The following is a 6141-nucleotide window of genomic DNA, read 5'->3' as shown; positions in this document are numbered from 1 at the left end:
ATATATTTATAGGTAACCCCATCTGTCCATAGGATTTTGTGCTTCAAGAGAAGCCAACCTAATTTGGTCGTAAGTGCTTGAGCAAAGGAAGAGAGATTCTTGAGGCCCCATCCTCCCCATTTTTTGGGGACTACAATTCTGCTCCATTTAACCCATGCAAAGGGTTTCCCTTCCTTGTGCCCCTTCCATAATAAATTGCAACATAATCTTTGTATCTGGGATAAGATATCTTGAAGAATCTAGGCTAGAGACATCCAGTAGACCAAGGTGGCTTCTAGAATAGATTTTATAAGTACAAGACAACTTGCTCTAGATAGTAGTCGATAGCTCCAATTGTTCAATCTTCTTTCAACCTTGGCGAGTAACCAAGTCAAATCAACTATTTTGTATCCATGAGATTTAATCCTGAATCCCAGGTATTTCAATCCATCCACCAGTTGTAATCTCTGGAAGGAAAATTTTATGTGTGCATGATAGGAATCTTGTGGGGAGCAAGCAGATAGGGTGATGGTGATTTTGGGTCTGTTAATTTCCATCCCCGTCGCAGAGAAGAATAAATGGAACACCTCAGAGAGAGTGTTATTGTCTTGTATGCCCCCATTAAGGAAGATCAATATATCATCCACAAACAGCAAGTGCGTAAGAGTGCATTGATCCATGATCTTGAGTCCCATAAGCCTCCCTGATATTTTTTCCAATGAGATCGGCTTACTTAACCCTTCCATAACAATCAAGAAAAGCAGCGGGGATAGTGGGCATACCTGTCTGAGACCTCGTTTTGCATGAAAAAAATTGGAGTCTGATCCATTGATGAGAGTACCAAATGAAACAGATGTAATGCAACACATAATCCATCTAATGAAAGGAATAGGGAAGCCCAGGTGAGTAAGAATCATCCTATGAAAAGCCAACTGACTCGATCAAAGGCCTTAGAGATATCTCTTTTAAGTATGGATCCTTTCAGATTCTTATGTTTGATGGAATGAAGGACGTCCTGGGTTGTGCCTATGGCCTCATGTATTTGACGATTATGGAGAAATGAAAATTGTTTAGAGGATATATTATCGGATAGGATCATATTGATACAGTTAGCTATAATCTTGGAAATAATCTTATAGAGGAAATTGCAGAGAGAGATGGGCCAGAAGTCGCTGAAAGATAGAGGGGAGTCCGTCTTAGGAATCAGTGCTATAAAGGTGGAGTTTATGGCTTCATACATTCTCCCCGATGATCGACATTTCTCAATCACCTTGAGTAGGTCTGGGCCAATAATGTCGAAAAAAGTTAGATAGAATTCCACAGACCATCCGTCCAGCCCTTGACTTTTATCCTTCTTGAACCACTTCAGGGTGCCATCCAGTTCCCCTATGGTAACTAGTTTGATAAGGTCCTCCTCAGAGTCTAGCTCCACAAATATAGGGAAATTCCCCGCAATATGAATAATATCTGCAAGTGTTGCACCTGGTGGGGCTTTGAATAACTGCTTGAAGTGTGTGTTTCCCATCTATGCCAGCTAATTATAGGTGTTGGAAATCTGCCCTTGTTCCATGGGCATCTGCCAAATAGTATTGCAGGCCCTCCTTCCATTGGCAAATTTATGAAAGAACTTGGTGTTTCCATCCGCAGCTTGTAGCCATATCACTTTTCTCCTGAGCCTCCATGTGTCTTCCAGATCCAGCAAAATCTTGAATTTCTGGGCTTCCATGTCTATTAAGTGTAGTTTAGCTACAATAGAGGTATACCCTCTCCAAGTGAAGGATATCATTCCTCACTTCTGGGGGAACAAAGTCGAAGTGGTAAGCCATTAAGTGCCAACTAAATAGACGTTTGTGACGAGAGGTGGATGCTCCTACAACACCACCCCGATGACTGGATTGGTGGATCCGAGGAGCCATGAAAACAATTGTTATAAATAGACTTGGTTTGGGTGACCAAACTAGGGTCAAACAAATGGTATAATCAGACACAATTGGTATGACTAGAAATAGAACCTGGACACTACAATAATGGATAGGTGATATTTGGGGAATGTAGGAACTGGAATGAGAGGGAAGTTGAAACGTTATAAGGGTGTCGTCAACCAAAAACAAGGTGAATAGCCCTACACCCCTGTGAATGGAAACTTCTTTTTGACACTGGATTTCAGTTGGGAATGACGTGTGAGGATTGTACCAAATAACCATTGGAAGGCTATGCCCATAATTCTATCAAAACCAATTTGAAAATGTGCATGAGTACCAGAAACCACAGACTAGGACCGAATAACTAAATGAGATACCCGTAGAGTCGGTGATTTGGGAGGATGTAGAAGGCAACACAACAACCAGCTCGAATGAAGGACCCATTGTTTTGTTGTGTAGAAAGAGAAAAAAACATGGGCACTTGCAATAACCAACCAGGCTACCAAACCAAAATGATACGCAATAACTAGTGAATTGCCAACAAATGCTGAAGCAAAAAGGATGTAAATATATAGATGGCCCTTCACCGAATTTGCAGAGTGTCAATGTTGGTGAGCAATACATAACTTGAACCAATGCAGACCTGAAAACACTAATGAAAATCCACCACCCTCGTGTGTGTCATGCTATGCATGTTAACAGACTTGCCTAAATTTAAATTGATTTTTCGAAATTTGATGTGGTTGAGCTTAAAGACAGTAAGGAGACCACGCATGGGTAAGGGTTGGACAGGTGGTGACGTCAACTCTCTTGCCCAAGCACACCTTTCTCTTCTCCATTGTCTTCTCGTGCATGTCAATCATGCTTGCTGACGCCCTTGGTAACCTTAAAGACATCCCATCGAGGAAAAAATTATAAATATATATAAAAGAAACTTTAAAATATGTTATCAAAATTTACATTAAAAATAATTATTACATATATTGAAAATATATAAATTTAAGAATATTTATTATCAAAATTTATATAATATATGAATCTTTTATAAATATATTAATTTAATTTAATATTATAATTCATTATATATCACCCTATCATAATTTTAATTTATATTTTGATTATATTTAAAATATTGTTAAAATTTATATAAATATAATTTGAAAATGTTTTATAAATATATAAATTCAATATTATAGATCTTTTTATTTGAGACATGTTAAATTTCTGATACCAGCCGATTTATTTTTTCACAACAATTTAATTTATCTCTAGTTTATTATTTATTTACCCAAATTAAAAATATGCAATGGAAATAATCTAGAGAGATCAATGGTACATTGCAAAAATTAATTAACCCATAACTTAATCATTTCATTATCAGAAAATCTAGGTTTTTCGACCCAGAAAGATACAACGAGATATATAATTTGGAACCTGCAACTCGGCTCCCTCAGAATGACTTTGGCCCAGGTAAATAAATCTCAAGGAAATCAGTTTCCAAATGAAATCACTCTAAAGAAATCGAACTACAACAATCATATTTGCGCCCTGCAATAATATGCACTAGAAAAATCCCAACACTCTAATAACTCAGCCTCCTGTAGACAAACTCAATCTCCTCCTGATAATCTCCTCCAACTTGGGTCTCTTGGATTTGCTCAAACCCTTTTGCATTGTCCTCTGTGCACTCGTCACTCACATTGCAAAGAGAATTCTCTCTTGTGATGATTCATTCACACACTTGTGCCCTTTGTTGTGCCTTCACCTCCATCGCTAGCCTCCATTTATAATCTTCATTGAGTTCAAATCTCTAACCCCAATCTTCTCTCACCCCATTAACCATTTTTCCTACAAGTCACAACATTCATTATCAAAATGACAATACCTCCAATGATAGAATCGATGTTTCTTCGCCCCTTCACAACCAAAGTGTTTCTTGATTGTGAGCAATAGCGAGCAGCTTAGCGTCTTGGAAGATATTTAGGAGGGATGTTCCAAGAAGGAAATTGGGAAGAGTTTGAGCTTTGCATTGTTGTGAGAAAGCAAACCTAAAGTATACTTTATGCAAAAGGGTTTGCTTTTGTTGTTTAGTTGTAAAAGGTGGCTACATCCTCCATTGGGTGGGGTATCCTTCCACATCTTGCAATCCCAACCCTCAATTAACGCAAATGCTCTCTACTTGTTTTAATCAAGTTCATTATTTAATTCCTAAACTAAGACATGAAAATATCTTTGTGATGACATGAAAAGGGGTTTTGACCATTTTTGTATATTGCATGCTTCTATTTAAAAAAAATAAAAAAATACTCAATATTATATAGTGGATTCTATTTTTAATTCCATCACATGGATTGTGTTTTTATTACTATTTTTGCTTCAATGACACGGATTATGCTTTTACTACTATTTCTGTTGAGATGAGCTGGATTGTACTTTTATTACTATTTTTGCTAGAAAGACAGGGATTGTGCTTTTGTTGTCTAGTTTTATTACTATTTCTGTTGGGATGACAGGGATTATGTTTTTTTACTATTGGGATGACATGGATTGTGCTTTTATTACTATTTTTGCTAGGATGACAGGGATGGTGCTTTTTACTAGTTCTTTTGTGAAAAAAGCTGGAGAATCTTTGTAAGAGATAATCCGAGTCGTCCGTTGCAAATAGAATTGGCATCAACATCTATGAGATAAGCAGCGCTGCAATCCCAACCCTTCGCTCCTAGTAAAATTGGCCCTGTGATAGCAGAGTGCGCGAGATAAAGGGTGCTGCTTATCAAACGGGTTATCTCAACGGTTCAAGTTATTGATTGCTTTAATTCGATTTAATTTTTGGATTCATATTGGCATTGGCATTGTTGTGCCTCTCCTCCTCCTCTCAGAGTTTCTGCATTGTGTGGTCTAGTCTCGTGCGTCTGTATGTTTGGAGCTCCATGTGTTGTGTGTGTATGAATGTGGTCTGGTCTCTGTTGTTATGTGTGTTTCTGTCATCTGTTTGGTGTGTCTATCTGTGTGGTGTGGTTGTATTCTCTGAGAGCTGGAGGCAGAGGCGTGCTTGTGTTTTCATAGAGGCAGAGGCAGGTAGCCTATCAATTACTGAATCAAGACAACTTTGCCCAGGGATGACAGTTAAATGAGGCATCCGAACTCTGCCCAGGGATCACAATTAACTGAGGCATCCGATCACAGTTAAATGAAGCATTCTGGTATAGATCACTCTGATTATGGGTTGTGGGCTGCAAATAAAATTAGGTGAACGAGAGAGGAATCGATTTGATTTTAGAAATTTAATTCCGGTAACTTGATGTTCAGAGTTGTATGGTTTTTTAAATTAGATTTTCCGCATTCTTGGTGAGGCGGCAGTATAGATCCTTAATTGCACAGAAATGGAGAGAAACAGGGCCTGCCAATATGGATCTGGGCGGCGGCCATCGTCAAATACTGGCCACTGGGAGCATTATTCTGGAGGAGAAATTCCTCAGAGCCTGCGGTTTCTTGGCATGGTGAGCGGTTTCTTGATTTTGTAATTTAGATCCTCTGAATCCATGTTTTTCGGTTTTTTAAATTAAATCTTGTGCATCCATGCTGAGGCGGTTTCATATTCATATTCCACAGGAATCCTATGCTGAACCCAGATTACAGTCAGAGTGCCTCGCTGTGCCAGAGGATCAGATCCTCTGCATCGATCGATGGTGAGGCGGTTTCTTGGTTTTTTTAATTAAGTCCTCTGAATCCATGTTTCTTGGTTTTTTGAGTTAAATCCTTTGAATCCATGGTGAGGCGGTTTCCTTGGTTTTTTAAATTAGGTCATCTCTGAGGCGGCAACATAGATCCCTCGTTCCACAGAAAGCGAGAGAAACCAAATTCAATATGGCCGGCGTCGAAGCGATTTTCAGGAGAAATTCCTGAGATCCTGCTGTAAAGTGAAGATGTTAAAAGATGGAGTTGGAGGGCGTATACGGTGCATAGTGTTGGTACAATAATAGGCCGGTGCTTGCTCCAGAATGGGTTTCTACGGTGTGGTATCCAGTAGTGGACTTACGGTTGGTCGCCCATTTTTTTACGCATCGTCTGGCCATTCTCTCAGATTATTCCTGTTACGTAGACGACATTGAATCTAAGGGCAAAGAAAAAGGGATTGAGGAACGCCCTAACCCTTGCAAATATCATGTCTATGTGGATTCATCCCTCACAGGTAAGCCTGTAAGCATTTTCTTGACGGATTAATTTTGTTGGGTGTCAT

At 39.0% G+C, this 6141-nt stretch overlaps 1 long non-coding RNA gene across 1 annotated transcript; it reads left to right on the top strand.

Moving 5' to 3' along the window:
* The first annotated feature begins 4728 nt into the window (after positions 1-4728).
* Positions 4729-5608, top strand: LOC149237866 (uncharacterized). The gene is made up of 2 exons (XR_016245318.1): positions 4729-5401; positions 5514-5608. It is a non-coding gene; the product is annotated as an uncharacterized LOC149237866 (long non-coding RNA).
* Positions 5609-6141: the final 533 nt, after the last annotated feature.

The sequence above is a fragment of the Pinus tabuliformis genome, chromosome 8 (assembly GCF_031772625.1).
Source record: "Pinus tabuliformis cultivar Carrire ecotype Pingquan chromosome 8, CPIR1, whole genome shotgun sequence".
Classification (NCBI taxonomy): domain Eukaryota; kingdom Viridiplantae; phylum Streptophyta; class Pinopsida; order Pinales; family Pinaceae; genus Pinus; species Pinus tabuliformis.
This window is presented reverse-complemented; position numbering and strand designations above follow the sequence as displayed.